This window comes from Leptonotus elevatus, chromosome 1, assembly GCF_054856555.1.
Source record: "Leptonotus elevatus isolate MCC_2025b chromosome 1, RoL_Lele_1.0, whole genome shotgun sequence".
NCBI lineage: Eukaryota > Metazoa > Chordata > Actinopteri > Syngnathiformes > Syngnathidae > Leptonotus > Leptonotus elevatus.
This window is the reverse complement of record NC_141239.1, coordinates 26,579,909-26,599,899: the sequence shown is the minus strand read 5'-3', so window position 1 is coordinate 26,599,899 and position 19,991 is coordinate 26,579,909. Positions and strand designations below refer to the sequence as shown.

Here is a 19,991-nt window from a genome sequence, read left to right as displayed (position 1 = left end):
AACCAAGTGAGGCCAAATTCAGTGGGAGAGAGAGAACAAGAGCGAGACAATTTGCACCCTCATTATGGAAAAGACAGTAGCGGGAACCCGGTGCGGTAACATTAAAACACATGCGCCTTACAGTCGGGTGCGGCTTATATGTGTAACAAAGTCAAGTATTCCCAAAATTCAGCTAGCGCGGCTTATGGTCAAGTGCGCGGCTTTTAGTCCAGAAATTACTGTATTGGCTTTTTTCTGCTTAACTTCTATCACACAAACGCAGCATTAATCAAAATACTGTGTTTAGACTAGTCGGGCGCATAAAACATATTATTGTAAAGTAAATATTTGACTTGACTACCCCATTAACCACTCGATTCACTGTAAAACTGTTGGAATTGGTAAACATCGTTTTACGAAATCAACAGCCAAAGGATAAAACAACTAACAAACAAATACCTGCAGAGTTAATCCGTTGATGTTTGCTGAAATAAAGTCTGTATTTGGGGCATATTGTTTTGGTCTAACCGAATTCCCACTTTTGGGGCATTCCATCTTGAAGGAACTATTATAAAGCAATCCTGGAATGTTTTTCGACAGCATACAAGACTTGATGTTGTTAAAACCACGCTAACGGACAATGACACGCATCCCTATATTCGTACCTGGACTGCCACAGGTTTGCAAACAAACACGTTGGCTCACACACAGCCTTGCAGACTGAGATTGAGTTTAGCACGCCATCAGCGGTTTGTGTATGTGTGTTTGGGAGCGGGCTTTGGGCCTGTATATTGTTGTATGTAAATGTTCCGTGGCGCAGCTCGGACGTGATGTTGCGCAGACATCCTCGACAAGTGTGCACTGCTGTTTGATGAGCTCATTCGAGATCATGCTTGCAAGATGCAAAATCATGTTTTAGACATTGAGGATTGGATATATTACTCAGTTACTTATTTCATGCATTAAAATCTCAAATTGGTCACTAATCATCTATACAAAATGAGTACTGTGAGAATTGAAAACCACCTCCGTTTGCTAAAATAGTTTCATTCAGGACACTATAATTTTTCAGTGCTATCTGTAGATTGAGCATGTGAAACAAACACTCTATTTTAGTGAGTTTTCATGGCTTTACTATTTCAAACTTTACAGTACCGGTACATCATCGAACTGCCCTTACATGAATTATATTAATTTTTTAAAACTTCTGTGAGAATCTTGTCATTTTTTGTGATAAAACAGTATACAAAATAAACAAACGCTACATCGTACATCATTGTTTTGCAAACATTGTACCAGTTTTCAGAGTCTGCCATTTTGGCATACCAATCGATCAAACAATCAGTCAATCTGGTGTTGCGTAATTATGATAAAGCGAAGCAGGCGCCTCTGTGGATTGGTCGATAGAGAATCATACACCATAGTTTTGTGAGATTTCATAGGTTCGCCATCCAAATGTTGCATTATGGAACTGGACTGAACTGAATCATGTGGCCTGTTAGACTTGTCACTGTGGCAGCATGGGGAACTGTGGTTAGCCTCACCAGAAGATTGGAGTCGGACCTCTGCAATTTGCCTGTTCTTCTGGGGGTTTCCTCTGGTTTTCTTCCATGTTCATACATTACAATTATTCGAGACTCAAAATTATGATTGGTTGTCTTTTTCAAGGGTTTGTCGAATCGACTTTACTCCTCGGCATAAGTGTTTAACACTTAACGTCAACTAAGCGTCAATCAGGTGTTTTTGGTATCGTATCTTCCAATTGGCCAATTTACAAAGGACTTTCAACTCGGCAGACTGTAATGCTCAGCTAATCACCAAAAACTCCAGCCAACAAGGTAACACAGACTTTAAGAGCGAGAGAGTACAGAGAGATGGTTTTGGATGAGCAAAGCCTCTCTAGTCTCTCTAGTTTCTGCTAATCTAATCATACTAGTCTTAAAATATTACTGTCCGTTAAAATATGGCTTTACGTAAAACCATTCCACATGGCGTAAAAAAGGTTGGGGGTTGCTGTCGGCCTACTGTGCTGAAAAAATCTCATTGACATCAATGATTAAATTAACTTTGACTCATTACATTATACTGCACTCGCCTACACATTTTTTTTGTCATTCAAGCCCTTATTTCTTTCTACTGTATATGATTCCCTAGCGACCAATCCAGGTGTAGTCTCTTTTCCCCAAAGTCTGATGTGACACCCTCAACAGGGTAATTGTTGGAAAACGGATGGATGGATGGACTTTATAGTATGTGTAAACGTTTTGTTGTTGGGAGGGATGTCACTTTTTACACTTCCTCATCTAAATTCCTGAAGCATCTTGGTCATGGTGGTGGGGAGGTCCTTACTGGTGTAGATGCCTCTTCTTCAACATTCGATGCCTCAACCATGTCACTCGCACGGCTCTCTGTTATTAGGTTGTATGATTTGTTTGCAGACCGGAGCCAGAGTACGCTTGTGGTTTGATGCACGACTGTAGCGTAGCTATTATGTGCTTTCATGGCGGTTTGCCCTCAGTGCGTCTCACTTTTTTTCCCATGTCAGACATGCTGCAATATGCCACCTTTGAAATGAAGGAAAGACCGACTGCGATTCCGGTTTTGCACACCTTACACAGTGAAGTGCAACAAACTAAGCCGTCTATGAATAGAACACGATGGCATGCAAGCAGAGGTTTTGTAACCTGACAAGAGAGCGCAAATATGGCAGTGATTGCTGTCTTGTTGTTCAAAAGCTTCTGTTGCAGTAGCAGGTTCGAGAGGTCTTCCATTGTTCCCCTGATTAACTTCAACCTCAAGTGCTTGTTTGCGCTGGGCAAGCCTTAAAGCAGCAGGAAGGGATCTTCACTTGTTTGTCTAATTTGTCACCGTGGTAGCTTTTGGGAAGGCCGTGCACAACTTAGGTGTTTGCTCATGAAGTCCGCCAGCCCGAGAGAAAAAGCCACTGCAAACTAATATCGTTGTGTAGTCTCAGGTGGATTGCCCAATGCCTCAGAATCAGATTCCTTGTAGTTCACTCACAGTGGCATAGTAGCAAAGGCATCCACTCTTTTGCAATTAGGCTGCAATCTCATTCAACCAGTGTCCACAATGGCAACAAAGGAAAGTATCAAAATATGCTTTGCAGTCGGGAAGAAACCAAAGGCATCTTCTTCAGAAAATGGGAGGAACTCTTTGTGTGTGTCTGTGTGTGTGTGTTTAAAGGCTATGGTTGGTCTTCCAGGTGTGTACACCTGCAGTTGTTTGGGCTTGTGAGGCCTCTTGCGGAGGTGGCTTCATGACAGCGCTAATGATAGGTTGCGGCAGGTGAAGACATGAGTGTGTTTATGTGTCTCGGTGACACACACACACATACGCCCTTCAACGTGGCCAACAATGTCGATTAAAATGACACCATGAAATCAGGACGAGTGAGTACTTGCGAAGTGATGGGGGCAAACTCTACAAGTCGCAGGTCAGGTCATTGTCATGCAATCAGCTACGGCTCTGACGCAAACACGCTAACAGAGGGGCTGGCAGGTCAAGTTTAGGTTGATTGTTGAACTCGGAGGTCAAGTGTTTGGTGTGATGTGATGTTGTGACATTGTGGTCTGTGATTGTAACTCCGCAATAAAATGTGTTCCAAAAATAGATCTTTTTTAGTCTTGTTAGTGTTAAAATATGCAAACTGTTACAAAATGGCACTCCAAATATGATTGTTTCTTTTAGGAGCAATAAAAGGAGTCTTTCACAGCGAAAAAACAACAAAAAGTAACGAAGCAGCAGAAATCTATCTTTTCACAGCCGTGTATGTGATATGTTAAACCAAATTTGTTCCGAGTATGTATACATTTAGTAATTAATTCCCATGACAATCTGTTTATGTTCCCCTCAGCTTGTGCGGACATGTAGCAAGGTAAAACGACACGTTTCCATAAAGCCTTGCAATGACTGTATATTTTGTCAAAATCAACGTCATTCATTGTTTAATGGCTGATTTAGCTACATACTTTTATTCTGTTCTGTAAAAATAAACCTTTTACTGCCATTGATCTTGTCAAGAAATATATTCATTGTCCAAGTTTTTCGGCACTTAGTTTGTGAAAACCTAGTGCCTGTCGAAACAAAGCAAAAGAGGCGTGGTGTGGTCTGTAGAAGACTTGCATGTTTTTAATGGGCACCCTAGCACCCAATAGAGAAAGCATTTGAATACAGTAAGTTGTTTTACTACGCAGCGTTTGCCTACACAAAAAGTTGATGTTGTCAAGTGGACTAACAAGGTTTCGTTACAGTGATAATATGCTATATTATTTTCTAAAGGTTTATGTGTTTTGTACAGGCAAAAGGGAAAACAATAAAAAGTCTGTTTGATCAATGTTGACAAATGTGTTTTCCCCAAATTGGAATGAGTTCTTACTTTGAGGGGAACCACAAAGTTTAATGGGAAACAACAGTAGTAGTGATGCAACAGGGTGATGCATAACACATCAGAATCATATTTATTTTATTTTTATGCGTTTTATAAAAAGCAGTGTACCGGTGTATAACAAATATACAAACAGGATTTTTAGTCTTGCATTTTATTTCCAAAACAAATTCCTTAATGCCATATAATGTCACCTAACTAACTTTCAATCAGACACTCAGTGGTCTTAATGTACAATACATGTTGATATAGGTTGCAAGTAAATATTTGAGACATTTTGTAAAATGCATTTTTTTTTAAATCCTAAAATGGTTTCCTTTGGGCTTTACACGATCAGGATTTTGGAGCTGATCAGCAAGTTAAAAAAAAGAAAGAAAAATATCACCAATCCAATAAAAAATTGGCCCTATATATCTGTTTAAACAACATATTTATTTACTGTACGGTCAGCCCTAGCTATTCAGGGAGGATTAAGCCCATAGATAGCCAAAATTCGCATATATAATTGACACACATTGAAATGTATTAAAAAAACTTTTTTATAATAAAACACTAAAATGTTCTCAAAAATGCTAATAAAACTTCAATCCACGGAAATGTGAAAAATTGGAAAATAATTGAAAAACATCTCACGGTACGTTTGCCTATATACCGTGAAACCTTGGATTAATAACAATGGCTGGAATGGATAAGGTTATCTTTGCTGTAATTTTTTACTTCAAGGATTGCCAAATTATGACACGACAGCCAATAAGACACTTTGCATAAAAATACAAAATATCTACTAATCCGATCTAGCCAATCAGATCTATTTAAAGTCTTGTTTCCTTTCCAAGATGGCATTCCACCCGACACTAAAGGCCCTTGTGTTCGGATGTGCCACCCCCTTTGAATCACTTTCTTATTTGAAGACAAGCTCGTACATGGATGTCATTAAAAAACCCATCATCATCAAAAGCACAAACACTCTCCTGTCGTCTGATGTAATATGTAAAGATAAAGATGACTCGACAATGATGCTCATTCCTGCGGCATGTGGGCCAGTAAATAAAAAAGACAAATGAAGAACCTTTTGTGTACCGACACAATTCCTTGTTGACCTCACACAACGTCAGCTGCATTTGTGCGTAGATACCTCCTTAGAGAGACAAACAGGCAAGCTATTGTCTTTTACTTGCATAAGATGGGTTCCGAGCGAGTCATGACTGCATGTTTGATCTTCCACTGATGTGAATGATGGTTTGAGCTGCTGCTTGTTTTAATATGCAACTCTTCAAAGCTGCAAAAAGTGACCAAATTAGATTGGTGTTAATTGTTGTAGCTGTTCCTAAGATCATTGAAAAGGCAGACATTTTCAGAAAGGTGCTTCACTTTATTTGCAGTTTGCTACCTTCAGACAACCTGTGCAGTCATCTAACATTGTGAAAATGGTGATACAACGTCACAGTTCCAAGATCAGGACAAAGAAAATTACCTTGTTCCACTTGGAAGATGAGCTAATCTAAAATTCAGGACTTCAGCTTTGTTTCTTTTTTCTGTAGCTTTGGTCTATAGTCATCATTGTTTTGAGTTTCAGGACTTAACGCTTCTCTCCTTCGTGTTGTAAGGTTCATCTTAACAAAATTCCAGAGAGAAGAAAAGTTACACGGTGTGACATTTTAGACTAATTCTATGTGATACCATTAGGGCTGTAACAATACAGTATTGAAATAAAAAATCTTGTGTTCTCTATGAAATGGCAGCCACTTCCAACTCTCAGAGTTCTTGCTTCAAGTTAGATACAGACATCTGAGCTCATTGTGCTAACAAACTTAATCTAAATTTTATTTTATGTAAATTAAAAAAAAAAAATCTGACATTTTGATTGAAAGTGGCCATTGTCAAGTCTTTTCCTTGAAAAATTAAATTTTGTCCTATTGTGACCGAATTTGAATCAAGTATACTAGAGATTGGGAGATGATGCCATTGCAAAACAGGTTTAAGCTCGTTCCGTTCCGTTCCGTTCCGTCTTCAATTCCGCTTATCTGGGGTCTGGTCGCGGGGGCAGCAGCTTTAGCAGGGAAGCCCAGACTTCCCTCTCCCCAGCCACTTCAGCCAGCTCCTCCGATGGGATCCCAAGGCGTTCCCAAGCCAGCCGTGAGACGTAGTCTCACAGGTTTAAGCATGACCATATTTGCTGATGTATAGTTGTTTCAATTTGCATAGTGTAGTTTCAGACGACAAAGATTAACAGCGACTCAACATAGCTATTTGCTAAATATTTCACTGGAGGCCAGCTTTTATAGTGAGGCCTCCAAACCCTTTGGGAAAAAAACAAAGCTTCACAGCCTGCCTCGCATCATGATCGTTCAAGTCTGGCCCTTTGGAACACTACTTTGGATTAGGTTGTCTGATGCAGTGTTTGGCATTGTGAAAAAATTGCACATTAAGCCGCGACAAGGGTCAATTTTAAAATACAAGTAACAAGGCAATTCTATTGACAATGTATTAGGTGGAAGGCTTTTATTTTGAAGTTGGCCTCTATAGCACATTCCGCGAACTATATACGACCCGAACCGTGCTTAAAGATGAGCCATTACACCACTCATTAAAACATATACTCGCACTGTGCGACCAGATGAAATTCTTACCGTTAGCCGCATTTACGGGTAAATTGGTTGCAGTGTCGAGCCCTAGGTGATGCTTCAGAAGTTGCCTTACCATGAAACTCCTCTCAGATCTACAATGATAATGAAGTTCGGAAATATGTAGCTGCTCATCTATTTACCCTCAGGTGCATCTCCCAAATTTTGAACACTGATGAGCAAAGTTACTGTCTGATAGACAACAGTGAGTTTCTACTGACAACAAAGAAGTGCATGTGAAGGGGATCCTTCCTTATGAGATAGTATTCTATGAATCGCAATCTGAAAGTAATGCAGAGGATATTTCCTGCTGTCCCAAAGGCTTAGCTCTCATTCAAAGCCGTCCAACTGCTAACGGCAGCTGGTCGTCTCTTTCATACTGCGTCCTACTGTAATAAGAAGCCACCAGGCTGCTTTTTGTTCATTCTCAACAACGCCGCTCGACACGTCCCCACCTGTAGTGGTGAGCTTTATGATTTAGACCAGTTTTAAGCTGTCTGGAGACATATCAAAGCCATGGATGCGAGCCTTCTCGTTATCTTGTATGTCTGTTTTTCTCCAGCAGTGCCCACAGGGTAGTGTCGGTGCTTATATTTGTGATGTTGTTGGCACAGGAACAATGGTTTAGTTTAGGCACCGAACATTCCTGATTATTGACACACTGCGGTATGGCTTAGCGAGCGCATCGGCGTTCTGATGCACGGGCCGGCTCGTGTGCAACACCTGAGCATCTCCACGGCAACGAGAATCACAATGAACCGTGACTTTGCCACCAACCGGTTAGACAGAAAGTGTGAAGCGATGCTTCTGCAAGGAGGGTCACCTGAGGGATGACAAGGGACAAATGTAATGCTTGACATTAGCTGTGACCCAAGGTAAGTCCTTGCAGCCAACACAAGCACGGTTATAATTAAAAGGTATTTTCTTGAAGCCATACCCAGTTAACAAACCCGGGCAAATTTTGATGAATAAAAAGAATTACAACATATATAAAGCGAAGATTAAAAATCATGAAAATTCAAGCCTGTTTTCAAACAATGTGGACATGCACACTGAAAAACTTTCAAATGCAACACAACAACCTCCCCCCACCCTCATTCTGCACAGTAATTGTTTTTCTTTGATTATAATGTTTTTAAGGTTGTGAAGGTTGCCTAGCACTGTGCAAATATGAACAGTATACCCGTACATTATAACAATCTAGTCTCCGTACCTTAACAGATGCCTTTATGTGTAGACAAGGTCTGATTTTAAGTAATATACTAGGAGTAACGGTATACCAAATATAAGTACCTTGGTTTAAGATCACGGTTCGGTTCACGTTTTGTACAGTATGAGAACAAAATGCAAGAATTAAAACTGCAAGTTACACTTCTACTGAGCCATAATTAAGTCACCACACAGTTCCCACCCTTCTAAACACTGGGGTAAAAATACGCGATATACTCCAGATAAACCCCGTAGTATATGATTTTGGGACCCAAATACAAATAGCCACTGTAATGGCATAATGTCAGACTTAATGGCATTTTAAGATGAGGCAAAGAAATTAAATCTGACAGTAGCTTTAATAAATGAAATATTGTCAAATAAATGTATGTAATCAATTATTAAAAATGTATTTTAGCATCACAGTATAACATCAATATTTTTCTTTCTGTGGAAAGATTCAAGAGCAACAGAAGTATGTTTCGTCATTCACATATCAGATGTAGGCTACACTTTTTTTGGGGTGGGTGGGCTTCAAGCACTGAACACCTTCCACGTTTCCTAACAAATTTCCCCGTAATCTTATCAATACAAGTCCACATGAACCATATCAGACATCCTATGAAAGACTTCCGCTGACATCATGCCCACAAGTTCCTTCACTGGAAATGTTGCAGCTTATCAAACAACTTGCTAGTCTTGCATTATCCTCCTTCAAAGGCGCCTAACATTAACTGCAACAAAGTGTGAGAAATATGCAGTAATTACTTCTAACCATACATGTCTCATTTTGGCTGGGACAGTCCTGTTTTTGACCCTTGGGTCCTGCATCCCAGCAGATTTTGCCAACCTCATTGTTTTGTCCTGCTATTACGCAGGTCTTGTCTCGGCATCCCGTTTCTTCTCATGTGTATGTCAATGACAGACTTACGTAGCAGGCGTTGACCGCAACTAGAACTACTTCCTGCTTTTGCATCTAAGTATCGTGGGAAATCCACTGCGATCGACACTTGCTGATCAGACAAGACTAGCTTTCTAGCTGTATAGTTACAATGTTACAGTGTGTGATTGGTGCGAGTTAGACAGCACAGCCAGCTTCCAATAACTGTCGGGACCGAGCAAAAAAGGATGTAAAAAGTTGAGTGCAATGGCCTGTTCAGCACAGTTAGCATTTAGCATTAGCGATTGATGCGCATGTCGGCCGTCTTCTGCAACCCCCCCGGCACCTGCTGTGGTAAAATTTGTTGTATATTATATAGCGTCCCGGTTTTTAATTTTGAAAATCTGGTCACCCTAACCATTCATTAGTGTTTGATAAGCAACTCATTTAGGCCATTTGGGAAGAATCCAGAGATCTGTAAAGTGTGGGGGAATCCCATCAGTTTTCAATTAATTTCACATTGTCCAAGCTACATGGTACACCATTCATCCAGCCATACTTCCATTTTTTTAATGTACTTCCTGATGGCTCACGGATAAATTATATAACTGGAAAACTCGAGAAGAAGAGTGCAATTTAGCGGAACAAGACTCGGCCTGTTTGCGAGGCGCCCACTCATCCTTAAGTGGTTTTGTTTGGCCAGGTCCCTTTTGTTGACGCTCCCATTCTCTCATGCCTATTAGATTTCCATGCATGGACGGGCACAGCGCTGATACAGTATGTGCCAATATCTTAGGCTATGTTCACCCTGCATGGCATGATACCCAATTCAGACTTTTTTGTTAAATTTGATCTTTTTATGTACTTGTTCTCAAACACGTCCACGATGCGCACAAAGAAAAACGTTGAATCAGTACATCAGCTGGCACATAGTCCCACATGCAGGGGCTCATCTCATTGTCAGGAGTGAGACGTCACAAAGCATCTCATTGCTCAAAGGTCACATGATGTTTTTAAAATTATTCGTACCTGTACTTTTTGTTTCCACTCTACCTGATTATTTCCAGTGATAAGACGTCTGTATTTTCGTCATTCATGCGTCACGGTCATTGGTAATAACACTTGTCATGCTGACAAGGAAGTTGCGTTTATTTTTCCATTTTCTCATCAGGCGTGGACCCCTTTTCATGTAAACGTGTAACACCTGCCACTGGGCAAGCGCATTCTTCTTCCGTGGCTGTGGCAGCGTGGGAAGTTCGCTGCACTTCCCGACCCCACGCGCTACGACGGCGCATTGAACGTCGTCACGTGACAAAGGAATGCTCGCCGCCTTTTGTTTTAACATTCACGGCACTCATGAAGTTGAGAGCAACTTTGCATACTATAGAATGATGGCTCCCCTGGCACTTTGCCTCCCTATTCTCCTGCCCGTGGTTGCTCCCAAACAGGATTTGCGGGCAGCGCTCCCCCCACGCTATCTTTTAAATCACTTCAAGCGCCACTGAAGCCTCTTTTTTTTTTTGCACCCCAAAGCGGGCACCCAATCGAATGGCATCACAGGGCCTTGGACACATCCAGATAATCTACCCACCCCTTTTTTTTAAATTTTCAAGGCCAAAACAAAAGACGGGCCCAGTGAAGCGCATCTCGGCTGGTGGGCTGAATAGAGGGGCCCCTTTCATGGCTGTTTATGAGCACCCCTCTTGAAAAACACACATACAAATCACATCCCGTTCTCCCAAGGGCTGCTCTGATACGGGGCAGAGGGCAGAATTCTCACCCTGCTTCTCTCTCTCACTCTCTCTCTCTTTTTCTGTTCCCCACTTGATGGATTTCCACCCCGCGTACTTTACTGTCCGATCCATTGGTGTGTTTGTCGGTGTTACGTAAGAACAAGCGGGCCAAATGCTTACGGTAAACATCATTAAAAAGGGTTATACGGCAGATGCAGGACAGACGGCACACATAAAGGAGATGTTAAACTGTCGGATTCAAAATAAACAAGGCCGGTGATTAGGAGAAAGTTGCCTTTATAGTTCTGCTGTATTGTGACAATCACTGGAATGTCAGATATCTGTGAGTATTAAAGACATCTAACAAAAATTGTAGTCTGCAGGAAAAAAATCATAATTTTATGAGAATAAAGAGGAGAAAAAGGGTGTAATCTGATTAGCATATACATGACTGGTGAGGATATTGGCGAGTTACTGCAATATACGTTTCAGTTTAACATGATTTTATTGAAATTTGAAAATGTTAGCCTCTTCCTGAAACAACCCTTTGTTGGTTTTGTTCAAACATCAACCAAAAGTGTGTTTAATAAATATTTAATGATTAACATATAGTCTGACCCTAGAGAAAGACAGTGGATGTTTATTACCATAAGATTATAACTTTTTGCTTGAAAAGAAAGACTGCAGAACTCTATGTAAAAATATTTTCACAAAATATTTTCACCCAAACAGAAACACTTGTTTTTGTGTCCCCCAAAACATGTTTCTCTTGTAATGCTTGTCCCCTTGGAAAGTAATGCTTTCCCCAACCACCCTAAAAATGAAAACCCTGTTTTTAAAAAAAAAAAAAAAAAAAAAACTAAAAAGTTTCTCGAAAGACTGATTTATTTCCTGAAAATTAGTTCACCAGTGAAAATGAACTTTTCCTATTAAAATGCCATTATTCTTTTTCAGCCTCCACCCACCGAAACACAACACATCATAGTGCAACTATGAATCAGCTAAAAATGTTAAATGTTAAGGCCACAATGTCGCCTCCAGTGTAAGTTGCACCATCATTTATAAACATGTCAGGAATGCTGGTACAAGCTGCAAAGTTCAATCAAAGTTGAATGTACTGTTATCTTAATTGTCTTCATTTTTAATTGGCACATTCCTTAAAAGAACACACCACTTAAAACTCATTTTCCAGTATTCGATTAAGCATTGTGTGTAAAGAATAAAGTGCAAATATCTCTGGCATCTTATCCCCTGATAAAGTATCAAAATAAGAACATGCCCGGGGTAACACCATTATCCAAGTCACGTGATTGCGATGACGTATCCGGTGCATAAACAACGGCCGCCTTCGTTAATTTGAATGGGAGTTTGCTGACATAATAAGCAAGAAAAATGGCGTCTTCTATCGCCAAATACTGTGCCAATTCTGGTTGGCGTAATCCTCAGCACGTCAGGTTCCATGTCCTGCCATGTCGGGGTGGGGTGCGGGGGTGGCCTCTTCTAATGTGCGCGCTCAGCACACATGTCGCTGGCCTGGCACAGGGAAATGCAGCCGGATGTTTACCGTCCAGGTTAGGGACTGTCCTCAACTTACATTTCCAGAATGACCAATGTCAATGGTGACTTGACTGGTAATTTGAGCCTCTGTAACACACAACTTTCAGACGGTCCCTAACTTCGACTCGCTACGTCATCTTTATCGGCCACACATTCATCTTTGGCGAGTCCCCCGTCGCTGTATTGCTTTTGAAGAAGTGCTTCTTTGCTATAGGGCGTAATTCCAACTTTGATGTCCGCTGAGAGAACCAATAATTCCTCGTGAGTCTCTTCGTAGTCATTGGCAGGCTGGCAGCCATGTTATTCTTTGAGTGGTTACAGCACGCGATACGTCACAATGATCACGTGACTGTCCAAACATGGCCGATACTGTACTTAATGCAAAAATATTCATAAAAAGTAATATAAAATCATAATCGCTCCACATAAATTGGCAATTTTTTTCAGGGAAGAGTTGAAATGATAACCTTGGTCTGTAAGCTGAATTCTCGCTGTATTTGTGATTTCACAAGCTCCAGAGAATACATCTTGTACTGAGACCGTTGATTTCCATCGATCGGTTCCGACCAATCACAGAGTGACGTTGTGTTTGGGGGCGGCATATGCAGCTGTGACAAAACCAGGAAGCATCAACAGTCGACAAACAAACAAACTAGCCTAACATAGATGAATGGACGCTGCAATTAATTTTGTTCTTGCAGAATTACTCACCGTTTCCTTGTTGAATGTTGTACAGCGGCGCTTCGTGCATTTTTATCTGGTAAAGATGTTTGTGTTTTTATTTTTCCTAATTCGAGACCGAAGAGGACATTTTCATCCGTTGCCTTGATTAGTCAAAACAAACGTGTACAAGATGCCGCATCGTCCAATCAGCTCGAAGTATTGTACAGAATGCCCCGCCTTTCCCGAGCAAATCACCGCAGAGCAGTCCCAAATTGATATTGTGGAGAACTCCCTTGAGTGAAACATAATTATCAATCTGGTTATTGCCGGGTTATTGGAATGAGCCATTTCACAGAATACCTGTTTTGTTTTTAATAAATGATGTGTTCCTTTAAATTCAAGCTCTAAGCTGTAATGGTGTTAATACTTGTATAAGAGCAGCTGCTTGCTGGTGTGATATACTGCGATAAGTCAGACAGATCTTTTAAGGGTTGTCGATGCGAGTTTGTTGAGCACAGCTATGGCATTTTGTGTTATACATTGGCATTAAGCTAACGGGCTTTTGTAAGACAAATTTATGTGGCTTGGTAAAATGTGTGATTTTCTTATTTTTGTCTGCAGTAAACTTCAACTTGGAGTTTCAATAAACAGTTTGAGCAGCCCTTTTTTGTGCCAAACTACACAGCATGCTGAAAGAGCTCACAACACCAAATAAACACGGCTTGTACTTTGAAAACTACAACTGTATTGTATATTTTTTAAATGTAGCTTAAAAAAATAGACAAAAACATTATCACTCCTCATCGATGGTGTCAGACGCGCTCGGAAGCAAACTTGCAAGTTATCCCACTCGCGACAGCAATCACGACGTTGGTTAACTACCCTTTTCCGCCCGCTGTCACATCCCGTTCGACAGGTACGCATTTGACGGACGGGCAGGAATGCGAGTCGAGGGATTTGTTTTGGAACGGCGGCCCATTCTTTAGGTGTTCTTAAGCAAACACAGCGGGCGCTGCACGTCCTGTTTTTATGGCTTTGGCACGTCACTCTTCAAACTCTCGAAACGAGGCTGCTCCCCAAGAGCACATGCGAGAGAGCAAACAAGTCTCCGAATGCCTGACCTTCCGCCTAATGTGACACACGCACATGCATGCGTACCTACTGTGCAACACAGATGCCTCAATTTTAACTGTGGTTTGTACATTTGCATTGCAACAAAATAAAATGTATGCATGCACCCAGAACCAGGACTGCAGCTTTTATTACCACCCCTAAGGAAGTTTTGTTAGTTTGTTAGCGCAGTGTACACTGTATACATGTTGTCTGTATGCATTTGTTACTTAGGGCAAATGATTGACTATTGCTGCTCTTTATTTTTTCTTCTTTTGAAGTTCTGTGTCTCCCAAAATGTTGCGTTCGTGCACGACCACCAACGTTGCTCTCTCTCTCCATGCCACAGCCCTGCCTATGCACCTGTATCCGGATTGGCACCGACACCAAATTCATTCTCCCATGGTCCATCTAAAGCTGCCCTTTTGTCTTATCCCACTAATATGAGTCGAAATACTCAATGACTGAATGTGTGGTATTGCGCTGCGGGGCTTTTTGGCCATGACATTACAGCATTATAATTCCTGCGTGTGAGCTGAGAATGACACACACACACACACACACACACACAGTGGAGTAAGGCCTGCAGATGTTTACAATAGCTTCATCCAGCCAGGGGGAAGGCGAGGTGAGATGATGAGCTGTCAGTCCAAAAAAGGAGAAGAAAAAAAGCGGAGACTAGAGGGGAATGCGTCCGCCGTGCTGGCTACACCTGTCTGGCGTTTCTTGCGGCGGTATCGGAGGGTGTAATCCCTGACATCGCCCGTGTTTATGCTTGTGTTTGTAGATACGCGCGCATGCGTTCCGACTGACAAGCCACTTCTGCTTCACTTGCGACTCAGGCTGGCCGGAGGGCATCCTCCGGAGTTCCGCCACCCACGTACTCATTAAAGCAAAACTGTAGCGACTCTGTTTGCTATTTAATACAGTGATTATACTGAGAAATTGGCATGCCCCAGCTCAAGAGTTTGTCAAGTTAGTAAGCCGTTGCTTGGTTGTAGTGATACACTTTCAGCTGTTTATTGAACAGGACAGTCAAACACACAAATACAAAATGAAAACACTCACAAGGAGCATGGGTTACGGTTATTTGGTTGGCATCGGCTGTTGTCGGAACTCCTGAATGCAGTGCCCTGCCTCATCCAACAGATGGCGTTGCTTTTCTTTTTGTACTTTCATTTTTAATGGTAACAACTCTACTGTTAGTTTCTAAATACATCATACATGTTAGAAACTATGACTACTCAAATGTGTAGCTATAGCATTAAACTGTTTTTTACCATTTCAGTTTTCCTGGAGGGGGCGTGGCTTAAATGCGACAATTTGCCTTTATAACCCGAAAACACATCTTTCCTTTGGATAGTCCTATGGCATGGCCACCACTTTAGAGTGTCTTTTTATTGGCCATGAGTATGCGCATGTCATGCAGAAAATGGGGATTGGCTGGTGTGACTGCTTTAGAGCGCCTCATTGTGGCCTGTGATGACCCGGTGGAATACACTCCATCCACTCGAAGCTTTCAGCAGATATTTGATGTTTAAGCAGATGTTTAATAAAGTAGGATCCATTTTCACCCAACTAGTTGATTGGCAGTTGACAGTTGAGTGGGACGTGGTGCGGACACGCGCCCAGCATCTGACAGCGGAAAAAATGGAGAAAACTTTTCCTGATTTTCAAATCTGATTTAGTATACTTGGCAAGGTTTTTTAATCATTCACATTTAGCAGCATTACTTGTGAATCAGCTAAGTTTTAAATGCCAAATATGCATTGTAACTAAGAGGGATGGCAGTGAATAAGTATATTTTTACTCTACTCGACTTTGTTTATAATTTATAATTATTTCTCAGACTTTTTTTGTAGACTACCACAAGAAAACACACTGCATTGAACAGCCTCTATTTGTGAGGGATCGAAACTGAGCCCTGCCAAGAATAGGGAATATCCGCAAGTCATTGACAATTGCAATTGCCTATAGATGCCGAAAAATGGCGGAAAAGCGCTTTTCCAAATGAAGGTCCGTCTCTCAGTTCAACATAGGTGCTGGCATTATGATACCGAGCAGAAGAATGATTCCCTTCGTCCGCAAACCAGATGAGACTTTATCACATGCACATGTAATTTATTTTCTGCAACGTTTAAATGAACTCACCAAATTCCACCTTAAAGGTTTATGGAAACCTTTTCCTCTTTAAAGATTTTTCGTAAAAGGTCACCAGCACTTTTTCAATTTATATAGACTCAAAACCACATTATGGGCATTTATGGATATCATTAAATTACAGTTTCCTGAGGTATTTGAGGAGTTCTTATTTTTCCATTTCGTGTTTTTTTTTTTAACGGTTAGTATTTCCAGATTAAATGTGCTACATTTTGACTGGAGTGCTCACACCAAAAACTCCCTCTCTGACACACCTTTTTGAGGAGTGATTCCGAGCATCTGCTATTTTTAATCTTGTGTTTTTACCCTTGTTTTATATTCCACACAAGTGGTGCCGGTTTTTTTTGGCTTGAGTGAGATGCATCGGGTGTGTGCAGCGCTGGGAGATTCCTAAAAGAAGTGTTTATGACCACGCTGCGCTGTGACGTCAGTAGCAGCAGAGAACCAGTAGTCGGCTCAGTCGTGCAACCTCCCTCAAAAAGTGGGGCCAGAGAAGTCTGATAATCAGGTGGATAATGAGATTCTGGTTACCGTTTCTTTGTGGGAAAATGCCTGTGCATAATCTAAAATCTGACCTCAATAAAAGCCTTCCCCCTTTTGTCCGAGTCACACCCAATAGTGTTTTATTGGAGCCCAGTGCTGCTGCTGTATGATGTGACATTGATGAAATCCACCCTAGGCTTGTCTGTTATTTCTGTCTCTGACCCGATATTGCCAGGCGCTGCTGCGCTAGGCTGTAAAATGGTCAGCTTTTTGGAAGCGGCTGCTGTGGCTTGAACCAATTTTTCCATCCGGGCCTCATTTTTCATGCTTTAACACTTTCTGACCAAAATGAAGCCTCAAAACAACAATGTGCACCCACTTAGAATATCTGTCATTGCCATGGCAACTGTATACAGTGTGCCCCCATTTATTACGAGTGAGGCATCAGACCCACCCGCAGTACGTGAAAATCTGTGACATAGAGACACCATGACATTTTTTATACCTTGATGTTGCAACTTTTAACAGAATGTTTCATCTTTTGTCCATGTCCTGTATTGTGTGCATTTTTTTCTTATTCTGTTGGGAGTTTCGTGACACATTCCAGTTGGTGTCTTCTCCTGAGCTGTTTAGTAGCCAGCGTCTGTATTATTTACATAAACCACAGTTCACACCTGTTGGGGGAGCCAGGCCTGAGGGTCTGAAAAAGACAGCCACTGCTCACTAATTTGATACCCCGTGCGTAGAGTCAGTGTGTGATGCAATGTCTCTCTTACTTCCACAGTGAGGGAATCCGAATTCCGGGACCGAGCCATCAACCCTCAATGGCTCGCACAGATGCAATGGTGAGTATGTCTCTGAAGCGTTATAGCGTTGTCCTCCCATAAAACCTGTCTTGAATAAGTTAGCTGTCATCACGAGGCAGTACAGCTTTATTACTTCCTAACTTAACCGGATCTTTTGAACAACACATATGGACGTTTGCCAAATATCCTCGAGGCTTCAATCTGATGTAATTGGTATTTTAACGAGTGACCAACCACCAAATGAAAAACAAAATAATAAAATGCACCAACGTATTGAATCATGAAGTGCTTAGTGAATTTTGGCCACTTTCCCGCATCACCCCTGTCGGCTGAGCCCACCCGCCACCGTGTTCCTGTCAGCGTGTCACACCGGGGTGATGCCCCCCTTTCGGCCCCTTTTGCCGGCCCTATTGACTGGACAGAACTTGGTGTTTGCCCAATCATTTGGGAGCCGGATACAGGGATGAATTGTTAACTACGGCGGGTCAGCCTGTGCCCCTTCAGCTCCCTCGCACCCACCCCTTCTGACATGCTGTTGACTCATCTCTATGGTGATGGGGAAGGAATTTGTTTTCTGTGAGCGGCCAATCAAAGGCCAGCTGGGAGGAGTCACATGACCAGGAAGTGTCTGGGGTGTGTGACTGTCAGGAAACGAGGCTTTAGGGGATTTTGTGTGCCAGGTGCTCATCAATTATTCTCCCACACAAATCATTGGGCTTGACATAAATGCATTTCATGTTATTACGCCATCTTTTTTGATGAATTTTCTATTTAAAAAAAAACGAAACATGGAATGAGTACCGATACTTCAAATTCTTCTAAAATCTTCCATAACAACCAAATCCCGCCCCCAACCCCCCCGCCCCTGCCTCTGCTAATCTGTCCCTGTGACACTGTCATGTGACACAGTAACACACCTTTCAAATCTGCAGCTAGCGAGTGCAACATGCACAAACACATGGGACGAACAGGAAGTGGATTCACGGTGAAAGGTTAATTAAAAAAAAAAAAGAAGAAGTAATTATAGTTATAACGTAACATTCATCCAACGGTCGTAACATTCCAACAATAATAGTAATCCGACCGCTAACTAATGCTGGCTAATTTACTAGCTCATAGCATGGAGCCATAGTAGCCACATGTTGATATATTGTAATTGTGTGTGTAGTCATAAAGATGAGAGAAAATTTAATGTGAAATACGTTTAGATCCGAAATTTTAAACATAAACTGTTGACAAAATTTATATACAGGGATTAAATGATTGTCCTGACTAAATCTACAATCTTTGTTGACTAAAACTAGACAAATAAAATTATGTTTTCTTGAGCGTAAAGATTAAAATGCTAGATTTATAGTCAACTAAAAATTGACTAAATAAAAATGGGGATGAGGTTGATTAACTAAGGTAAAAACTCACAAGTGTGATTGAAACTGGACTAAAACTGAGACTAAATTTTAAAATGGCAATAGCCAGGTTGATAATTGTGATTCACTCAAGAGAGTTCTCTACAATATCAATCTAGGACCGCTCCACTGGGATTTTCTTGGGAAAGGTGGGACATTCCGTAGAATACTACAAGCTGATTGGATGATGCACCAACTTGTGCATGCCTACCAAACTTTTGTTTTGACCAATCTTGGCAACGAATGTGAATGCCGTCGTCGTAAGAAAAGAAAAAAACACAAACATCTTCAGCAGCTAATAAAAATGCATGAAGCACCTCTAGCTGTTCTTCAAAAAGGAAACTAATTCTCAAGAACAGAATGAATTACATTGTCCATGCAGTCGTCCACCAGTGTCGCCATGTTTGGTTTGTTGTTTGTTTCCAAGTAACTGCTTCGGGCTTCCTGATATTGTCAGCTTGACAACAACACCTGATTGGTCCGACCTAAAAAAAGGTCGGTTGCCAACGAATCAGCGAGTGCAGTACAAGATGGACTCTCGTGGGGTTTACCACGAGAATTCAGCTTGCTGGCAAGTTTACAGAAATAATGAAGTTATACTGTTTTTATCTAATTTGAAGGTGTTTTTTGGTCAGATTTTCTATAGGCAATATCACACAAAAACATTAACAAAAAGGCTTTTATTTTTCAAACTAAAAAAAAAAACACCTCAATTTCGTCAGAAGCAATTATCCGATTTTCAGAAATTCTTGTACTGATGTTGAAGTGGCCATACTCAACATTTTGACAGACAGAAATCTCGTTCCTACTGCATTCCTGGTCAATTGGCATATTAGAGCCATAACAATAGAGAGATGTTTTTCCTCTCTCCCATGCCATGAAGATATTTGTGTTTGCCCTTTTTTGGCAGATGTGTATACAGGCAGTAACTCCATCTTTTTGGCCTTTCTTTGTAAGTTTTTTTTTTCCAATTCTT

At 41.2% G+C, this 19,991-nt stretch overlaps 1 long non-coding RNA gene across 1 annotated transcript in view; it reads left to right on the top strand.

Moving 5' to 3' along the window:
• Positions 1–19,991, top strand: part of LOC147181427 (uncharacterized) — a 68,360-nt gene that overhangs the window by 28,169 nt on the left and 20,200 nt on the right. The window contains exon 2 of the long non-coding RNA XR_015093959.1: positions 17,588–17,648. This is a non-coding gene — a long non-coding RNA (uncharacterized LOC147181427). The remainder of the gene's footprint in view (positions 1–17,587; positions 17,649–19,991) is intronic.